This window comes from Ascaphus truei, chromosome 20, assembly GCF_040206685.1.
Source record: "Ascaphus truei isolate aAscTru1 chromosome 20, aAscTru1.hap1, whole genome shotgun sequence".
Lineage (NCBI taxonomy): Eukaryota > Metazoa > Chordata > Amphibia > Anura > Ascaphidae > Ascaphus > Ascaphus truei.
This window is the reverse complement of record NC_134502.1, coordinates 13,341,949-13,351,180: the sequence shown is the minus strand read 5'-3', so window position 1 is coordinate 13,351,180 and position 9,232 is coordinate 13,341,949.

Genomic DNA, 9,232 nt, shown 5'->3' with positions numbered 1-9,232 from the left:
CCCCACTCCCCCACCTTCCCACCTTCTTCCCCCCCCTCCCCCGTCTTCTTCCCCCCCTCCCCCGCCTTCTTTCCCCCCCGCTCCCCCGCCTTCTTTCCCCCCCCTCCCCCGCCTTCTTTCCCCCCCATCCCCCGCCTTCTTTCCCCCCTCCCCCGCCTTCTTCCCCCCCGCCTTCTTTCCCCCCCTTCCCCCGCCTTCTTTCCCCCCCTTCCCCCGCCTTCTTTCCCCCCCCTTCCCCCGCCTTCTTTCCCCCCCTTCCCCCGCCTTCTTTCCCCCCCCTCCCTGCCTTCTTTCCCCCCCCTCCCTGCCTTCTTTCCCCCCCTCCCTGCCTTCTTTCCCACCCTCCCCCGCCTTCTTCCCCCTCCCCCCCGCCTTCCCCCTCCCCCCTTTCCCCCCCACCTTCTTCTCCTCCCCTCCGCCTTCTCCTGCCCCCCGTTTTCTTCTTCCTCCCGCCTTCTCCATCTCCCCCCGCCTTCTCCTTCTCCCCTCCCCCCGCCTTCTCCTTCTCCCCCCCCCCGCCTTCTCCTTCTCCTCGCCTTCTCCTTCTCCCCCCCCTCGCCTTCTCCTTCTCCCGCCTTCTCCTTCTCCCCCCCTCGCCTTCTCCTTCTCCCGCCTTCTCCTTCTCCCCCCCTCGCCTTCTCCTTCTCCCCCCCTCGCCTTCTCCTTCTCCACCCCTCGCCTTCTCCTTCTCCCCCCCCTCGCCTTCTCCTTCTCCCCCCCTTCGCCTTCTCCTTCTCCCCCCCCTCGCCTTCTCCTTCTCCCCCCCTTCGCCTTCTCCTTCTCCCCCCCGCACCTTCTCCTTCTCCCCCCCCTCCGCCTTCTCCTTCTCCCCCCCCTCCGCCTTCTCCTTCTCCCCCCCCCTCCGCCTTCTCCTTCTCCCCCCCTCCGCCTTCTCCTTCTCCCCCCCCCTCCGCCTTCTCCTTCTCCCCCCCCCTCCGCCTTCTTCTCCCCCCCCCCTCCGCCTTCTTCTCCTTCTCCCCCCCGCCTTCTCCTTCTCCCCCCCCGCCTTCTCCTTCTCCCCCCCCCCGCCTTCTCCTTCTCCCCCCCCCCGCCTTCTCCTTCTCCCCCCCCCCGCCTTCTCCTTCTCCCCCCCCCCGCCTTCTCCTTCTCCCCCCCCGCCTTCTCCTTCTCCCCCCCCGCCTTCTCCTTCTCCCCCCCGCCTTCTCCTTCTCCCCCCCCGCCTTCTCCTTCTCCCCCCCCGCCTTCTCCTTCTCCCCTCCCCCCGCCTTCTCCTTCTCCCCCCGCCTTCTCCTTCTCCCCCCGCCTTCTCCTTCTCCCCCCGCCTTCTCCTTCTCCCCCCGCCTTCTCCTTCTCACCCCCGCCTTCTCCTTCTCACCCCCGCCTTCTCCTTCTCCCCCCGCCTTCTCCTCCCCCCCCTTCTTCTCCCCCCCCCTTCTTCTCCCCCCTGCCTTCTCCTTCTCCCCCCCGCCTTCTCCTTCTCCCCCCCCCGCCTTCTCCTTCTCACCCCCCCCCCCGCCTTCTCCTTCTCAAAGCCCCCCCCGCCTTCTCCTTCTCCCCCCCCCCGCCTTCTCTTTCTCCCCCCGCCTTCTCCTTCTCCCCCCCTCCTTCTCCCCCCCGCCTTCTCCTTCTCCCCCCCCCCGCCTTCTTTCCCCCCCGCCTTCTTTCCCCCCCGCCTTCTTTCCCCCCACTCCCCCACCTTCTTTCCCCCCCCTCCCCCACCTTCTTCCCCCCCTCCCCCACCTTCTTCCCCCCCCCCTCCCCCACCTTCTTCCCCCCCCTCCCCCACCTTCTTCCCCCCCCCCCTCCCCCACCTTCTTCCCCCCCCCCTCCCCCACCTTCTTCCCCCCCCCCTCCCCCACCTTCTTCCCCCCCCTCCCCCGCTTTCTTTCCCCCCCTCCCCCGCCTTCTTTCCCCCTCCCCGCCTTCTTTCCCCCCCCCTCCCCCGTCTTCTTTCCCCCCCTCCCCCGCCTTCTTCCCCCCCCCTCCCCTTCCCCGCCTTCTTCCCCCCCCTCCCCTTCCCCCGCCTTCTTCCCCCCCCTCCCCTTCCCCCGCCTTCTTCCCCCCTCCCTTTCCCGCCTTTTACCCCCCCCCCGCCTTCTCCTTACCCCCTCCCCCGCCTTCTCCTTACCCACCCCGCCTTCTCCCCCCCGCCTTCTCCCCCCCGCCTTCTCCTTCTCCCCCCCGCCTTCTCCTTCTCCCCCCCGCCTTCTCCTTCTCCCCCCCGCCTTCTCCTTCTCCCCCCCCCGCCTTCTCCTTCTCCCCCCCCGCCTTCTCCTTCTCCCCCCCCGCCTTCTCCTTCTCCCCCCCGCCTTCTCCCCCCCCGCCTTCTCCTTCTCCCCCCCCGCCTTCTCCCCCCCCGCCTTCTCCTTCTCCCCCCCCGCCTTCTCCTTCTCCCCCCCCCCCGCCTTCTCCTTCTCCCCCCCCCGCCTTCTCCTTCTCCCCCCCCGCCTTCTCCTTCTCCCGCCTTCTCCTTCTCCCCCCCCTTCTCCTCCCCTCCGCCTTCTCCTTCTCCCCCCCCTCGCCTTCTCCTTCTCCCCCCCCTTGCCTTCTCCTTCTCCCCCCCCTTGCCTTCTCCTTCTCCCCCCCCCTTGCCTTCTCCTTCTCCCCCCCTCCCTCGCCTTCTCCTTCTCCCCCCCCCTCGCCTTCTCCTCCCCCCCCTCGCCTTCTCCTCCCCCCCCTCACCTCTCCTTCTCCCTTCTCCCCCCCTCCGCCTTCTCCTTCTCCCCCCCCTCCGCCTTCTCCTTCTCCCCCCCCTCCGCCTTCTCCTTCTCCCCCCCCGCCTTCTCCTTCTCCCCCCCCCGCCTTCTCCTTCTCCCCCCCCGCCTTCTCCTTCTCCCCCCCCCGCCTTCTCCTTCTCCCCCCCCCCCGCCTTCTCCTTCTCCCCCCCCCCCCGCCTTCTCCTTCTCCCCCCGCCTTCTCCTTCTCCCCCCCGCCTTCTCCTTCTCCCCCCCCCGCCTTCTCCTTCTCCCCTCCCCCCGCCTTCTCCTTCTCCCCTCCCCCCGCCTTCTCCTTCTCCCCCCGCCTTTTACTTCTCCCCCCGCCTTCTCCTTCTCCCCCCGCCTTCTCCTTCTCACCCCCGCCTTCTCCTTCTCCCCCCGCCTTCTCCTTCTCACCCCCGCCTTCTCCTTCTCACCCCCGCCTTCTCCTTCTCCCCCCCCCGCCTTCTCCCCTCCCCGCCTTCTCTTTCTCCCCCCCCGCCTTCTCCTTCTCACCCCCCCCGCCTTCTCCTTCTCCCCCCCCCCGCTTTCTCCTTCTCCCCCCCCCTGCCTTCCCCCCCCCCGCCTTCTTCCCCCCCCGCCTTCTTTCCCCCCACTCCCCCACCTTCTTTCCCCCACCTTCTTCCCCCCACCTTCTTCCCCCCCTCCCCCACCTTCTTCCCCCCCCTCCCCCACCTTCTTCCCCCCCCCCTCCCCCACCTTCTTCCCCCCCCTCCCCCCCACCTTCTTCCCCCCCCTCCCCCACCTTCTTCCCCCCCCTCCCCCACCTTCTTCCCCCCCCTCCCCCACCTTCTTCCCCCCCCCCTCCCCCGCCATCTTTCCCCCTCCCCGCCTTCTTTCCCCCCCCCCCGCCTTCTTTCCCCCCCCTCCCCTGCCTTCTTTCCCCCCCCCTCCCCCGCCTTCTTTCCCCCCTCCTCCCCCGCCTTCTTTCCCCCCTCCTCCCCCGCCTTCTTTCCCCCCCTCCCCCGCCTTCTTCCCCCCCCTCCCCTTCCCCGCCTTCTTCCCCCCCCCTCCCCTTCCCCCGCCTTCTTCCCCCCCTCCCTTTCCCCCCCTTCCCCCGCCTTCTTTCCCCCTCCTTCCCCCGCCTTCTTTCCCCCCCTCCCTGCCTTCTTCCCCCTCTCCCCCGCCTTCTTCTCCCCCCCGCCTTCTTCTCCTCCCCTCCGCCTTCTCCTGCCCCCCGTTTTCTTCTTCCTCCCGCCTTCTCCTTCTCCCCCGCCTTCTCCTTCTCCCCCCCCCCCCGCCTTCTCCTTCTCCCCCCGCCTTCTCCTTCTCCCCCCTCTCCTTCTCCCCCTCCCCCCTCTCCTTCTCCCCCCCCGCCTTCTCCTTTTACCCCCCCCCGCCTTCTCCTTACCCCCCCCCCGCCTTCTCCTTACCCCCCCCCCCGCCTTCTCCTTACCCCCCCCCGCCTTCTCCTTCTCCCCCCCCCGCCTTCTCCTTCTCCCCCCCCCGCCTTCTCCTTCTCCCCACCCGCCTTCTCCTTCTCCCCCCCCGCCTTCTCCCCCCCCCGCCTTCTCCCCCCCCGCCTTCTCCTTCTCTCCCCCCCGCCTTCTCCTTCTCTCCCCCCCCGCCTTCTCCCCCCCCCTCCTTCTCCCCCCCGCCTTCTCCTTCTCTCCCCCCCGCCTTCTCCTTCTCTCCCCCCCCGCCTTCTCCTTCTTCCCCCCGCCTTCTCCTTCTCCCCCCGCCTTCTCCTTCTCCCCCCCGCCTTCTCCTTCTACCCCTCTCCTTCTCCCCCGCCTTCTCCTTCTCCCCCCCCGCCTTCTCCTTCTCCCCCCCGCCTTCTCCTTCTACCCCTCTCCTCCCCCCCCCGCCTTCTCCTTCTCCCCCCCCCCGCCTTCTCCTTCTCCCCCCCCGCCTTCTCCTTCTCCCGCCTTCTCCTTCTCCCCCCCCTTCTCCTCCCCTCCGCCTTCTCCTTCTCCCCCCCCCGCCTTCTCCCCCCCCCCCCGCCTTCTCCTTCTCCCCCCCCCCCCGCCTTCTCCCCCCCCCCGCCTTCTCCTTCTCCCCCCCCCCCCGCCTTCTCCTTCTCCCCCCCCCCGCCTTCTCCTTCTACCCCCCCCCGCCTTCTCCTTCTACCCCTCTCCTTCTCCCCCCCCGCCTTCTCCTTCTCCCCCCCCCGCCTTCTCCTTCTCCCCCCCCGCCTTCTCCTTCTCCCCCCCCCGCCTTCTCCTTCTCCCCCCCCGCCTTCTCCTTCTCCCCCCCCGCCTTCTCCTTCTCCCCCCCCGCCTTCTCCTTCTCCCCCCCGCCTTCTCCTTCTCCCCCCCGCCTTCTCCTTCTCCCCCCCGCCTTCTTTTTCTCCCCCCCGCCTTCTCCTTCTCCCCCCCGCCTTCTCCTTCTCCCCCCCGCCTTCTCCTTCTCCCCCCCCGCCTTCTCCTTCTCCCCCCGCCTTCTCCTCCCCCCGCCTTCTCCCCCCCGTCTTCTCCTTCTACCCCCCGCCTTCTCCTTCTCCCCCCCGCCTTCTCCTTCTCCCCCCCCCCCGCCTTCTCCTTCTCCCCCCCCCCGCCTTCTCCCCCCGCCTTCTCCCCCCCACCCTCCCCCCCCCCCGCCTTCTTCTACCCCCCCGCCTTCTTCTTCTTCTCCCCCGCCTTCTTTCCCCCCCCCCTCCCGCCTTCTTTCCCCCCCTCTCGCCTTCTTTCCCCCCCTCTCGCCTTCTTTCCCCCCCCTCCCGCCTTCTTCCCCCCCCGCCTTCTTTCCCCCCCCTCCCGCCTTCTTTCCCCCCCCCCTCCCGCCTTCTTTCCCCCCCTCTCGCCTTCTTTCCCCCCCTCTCGCCTTCTTTCCCCCCCCCTCCCGCCTTCTTCCCCCCCCCGCCTTCTTTCCCCCCCCATCCGCCTTCTTTCCCCCCCTCTCGCCTTCTTTCCCCCCCCCCTCCCGCCTTCTCCCCCCGCCTTCTTTCCCCCCCCTCCCGCCTTCTTTCCCCCCCCTCCCGCCTTCTTTCCCCCCCCCTGTCCCTCTTTCCCTCCCCCCGTCCCTCTTTCCCCCCCCCCTGTCCCTCTTCCCCCCCCCCTGTCCCTCTTCCCCCCCCTGTCCCTCTTCCCCCCCCCCCTGTCCCTCTTCCCCCCCCCCGTCCCTCTTCCCCCCCGTCCCTCTTCCCCCCCCGTCCCTCTTTCCCCCCCCCCGTCCCTCTTTCCCCCCCCCCGTCCCTCTTTCCCCCCCCCCGTCCCTCTTTCCCCCCCGTCCTTCTTTCCCCCCCCCCAGTCCCTCTTCCCCCCCCCCCGTCCCTCTTCCCCCCCCCGTCCCTCTTCCCCCCCCGTCCCTCTTTTTCCCCCTCCCGTCCCTCTTTTCCCCCCCCCCGTCCCTCTTTCCCCCCCCCCTACCCCCACCCGTCCCTCTTTCCCCCCTACCCCCACCCGTCCCTCTTTCCCCCCCCCCGTCCCTCTTTCCCCCCCCCCCGTCCCTCTTTCTCCCCCCCCGTCCCTCTTTCTCCCCCCCCCGTCCCTCTTTCTCCCCCCCGTCCCTCTTTCCCCCCCGTCCCTCTTTCCCCCCGTCCCTCTTTCCCCCCGTCCCTCTTTCCCCCCCGTCCCTCTTTCCCCCCCGTCCCTCTTTCCCCCCCGTCCCTCTTTCCCCCCCGTCCCTCTTTCCCCCCCCGTCCCTCTTTCCCCCCCCCCGTCCCTCTTTCCCCCCCCCCCGTCCCTCTTTCCCCCCCCCCCCGTCCCTCTTTCCCCCCCCCGTCCCTCTTTCCCCCCCCCGTCCCTCTTTCCCCCCCCCGTCCCTCTTTCCCCCCCCCCGTCCCTCTTTCCCCCCCCCGTCCCTCTTTCCCCCCCCCTTCACTCTTTCCCCCCCCCGTCCCTCTTTCCCCCCCCGTCCCTCTTTCCCCCCCCGTCCCTCTTTCCCCCCCCGTCCCTCTTTCCCCCCCGTCCCTCTTTCCCCCCCCGACCCTCTTTACCCCCGTCCCTCTTTCCCCCCGTCCCTCTTTCCCCCCCCCCGTCCATCTTTCCCCCCCCGTCCCTCTTTCCACCCCCCGTCCCTCTTTCACCCCCAGTCCCTCTTTCACCCCCCGTCCCTCTTTCACCCCCCGTCCCTCTTTCCCCCCCGTCCCTCTTCCCCCCCCGTCCATCTTTTCCCCCTTCCGTCCCTCTTTCCCCCGTCTCTATTTCCCCCCCCCGTCCCTCTTTCCCCCCGTCCCTCTTTCCCCCCCGTCCCTCTTTCCCCCCGTCCCTCTTTCCCCCCCCCCCGTCCATCTTTCCCCCCCCCCCGTCCCTCTTTCACCCCCCGTCCCTCTTTCCCCCGTCTCTATTTCCCCCCCCCGTCCCTCTTTCCCCCCCGTCCCTCTTTCCCCCGTCCCCCTTTCCCCCGTCCCTCTTTCCCCCCCGTCCCTCTTTCCCCCCCCCGTCCCTCTTTCCCCCCCCGTCCCTCTTTCCCCCCCCGTCCCTCTTTCCCCCCCCGTCCCTCTTTCCCCCCCCGTCCCTCTTTCCCCCCCCGTCCCTCTTTCCCCCCCCGTCCCTCTTTCCCCCCCCCCGTCCCTCTTTCCCCCCCCGTCCCTCTTCCCCCCCCCGTCCCTCTTTCCCCCCCCCCCGTCCCTCTTCCCACCCCCCCGTCCCTTTTTCCCGCCCCCGTCCCTTTTTCCCGCCCCCGTCCCTTTTTCCCACCCCCGTCCCTTTTTCCCACCCCGTCCCTTTTTCCCACCCCCGTCCCTCTTTCCCCCCTGTCCCTCTTTCCCCCCTGTCCCTCTTTCCCCCCCCCCCCGTCCCTCTTTCCCCCCCCCCCCGTCCCTCTTTCCCCCCCCCGTCCCTCTTCCCACCCCCCCGTCCCTTTTTCCCGCCCCCGTCCCTTTTTCCCGCCCCCGTCCCTTTTTCCCGCCCCCGTCCCTTTTTCCCGCCCCCGTCCCTTTTTCCCGCCCCCGTCCCTTTTTCCCACCCCCGTCCCTTTTTCCCACCCCGTCCCTTTTTCCCACCCCCGTCCCTCTTTCCCCCCTGTCCCTCTTTCCCCCCTGTCCCTCTTTCCCCCCCCCCCCGTCCCTCTTTCCCCCCCCCCGTCCCTCTTTCCCCCCCCCCGTCCCTCTTTCCCCCCCCCCGTCCCTCTTTCCCCCCCCCCCGTCCCTCTACCCCCCCCTTTCCCTTTTCCCCCCCGTCCCTCTTTCCCCCCCCCCCCGTCCCTCTTTCCCCCCCCCCCCGTCCCTCTTTCCCCCCCGTCCCTCTTTCCCCCCCGTCCCTCTTTCCCCCCCCTCCCTCTTTCCCCCCCTCCCTCTTTCCCCCCCCTCCCTCTTTCCCCCCCCCCGTCCCTCTTTCCCCACCTTCCCTCTTTCCCCTGTCCCCTTCCCTCCCCCCCTCTTTCCCCCCCCCCCATCCCTCTTCTCCCCCCCCGTCCCTCTTTCCCCCCCCCGTCCCTCTTTCCCCCCCCCGTCCCTCTTTTCCCCCCCCCCTTTCCCCTCCCCGTCCCCCTTTCCCCCCCCGTCCCTCTTTCTCCCCCCCCCCCGTCCCTCTTTCCCCCCCCCGTCCCTCTTTCCCCCCCCCGTCCCTCTTTCCCCCCCCCCGTCCCTCTTTCCCCCCCTCCCTCTTTCCCCCCCCTCCCTCTTTCCCCCCCCCCCGTCCCTCTTTCCCCACCTTCCCTCTTTCCCCTGTCCCCTTCCCTCCCCCCCTCTTTCCCCCCCCCCATCCCTCTTCTCCCCCCCCGTCCCTCTTTCCCCCCCCGTCCCTCTTTTTCCCCCCCCGTCCCTCTTTTTCCCCCCCCCTTTCCCCTCCCCGTCCCCCTTTCCCCCCCCCGTCCCCCTTTCCCCCCCCCGTCCCTCTTTCTCCCCCCCCCCCGTCCCTCTTTCCCCCCCCGTCCCTCTTTCCCCCCCCCGTCCCTCTTTTCCCCCCCCGTCCCTCTTTCCCCCCCCCCGTCCCTCTTTCCCCCCCCCGTCCCTCTTTCCCCCCCCGTCCCTCTTTCCCCCCCCGTCCCTCTTTCCCCCCCCCGTCCCTCTTTCCCCCCCCGTCCCTCTTTCCCCCCTCCGTCCCTCTTTCCCCCCCCGTCCCTCTTTCCCCCCCCCGTCCCTCTTTCCCCCCCCCGTCCCTCTTTCCCCCCCCCCGTCCCTCTTTCCCCCCCCGTCCCTCTTTCCCCCCCCCGTCCCTCTTTCCCCCCCCGTCCCTCTTTCCCCCCGTCCCTCTTTCCCCCCCCCGTCCATCTTTTTCCCCCCCGTCCCTCTTTCACCCCCCGTCCCTCTTTCACCCCCCGTCCCTCTTTCCCCCCCCCGTCCCTCTTCCCCCCCCGTCCATCTTTTCCCCCCCGTCCCTCTTTCCCCCGTCTCTATTTCCCCCCCCGTCCCTCTTTCCCCCCCGTCCCTCTTTCCCCCGTCCCTCTTTCCCCCCGTCCCTCTTTCCCCCCCGTCCCTCTTTCCCCCCCCGTCCCTCTTTCCCCCCCCGTCCCTCTTTCCCCCCCAGTCCCTCTTTCCCCCCCCCGTCCCTCTTTCCCCCCCCGTCCCTCTTTCCCCCCCCCGTCCCTCTTTCCCCCCCCCGTCCCTCTTTCCCCCCCCCGTCCCTCTTTCCCCCCCCCGTCCCGCTTCCCCCCCCATCCCTCTTCCCACCCCCCCGTCCCTCTCCCCCCCATCCCTCTTCCCACCCCCCCGTCCCTCTCCCCCCCATCCC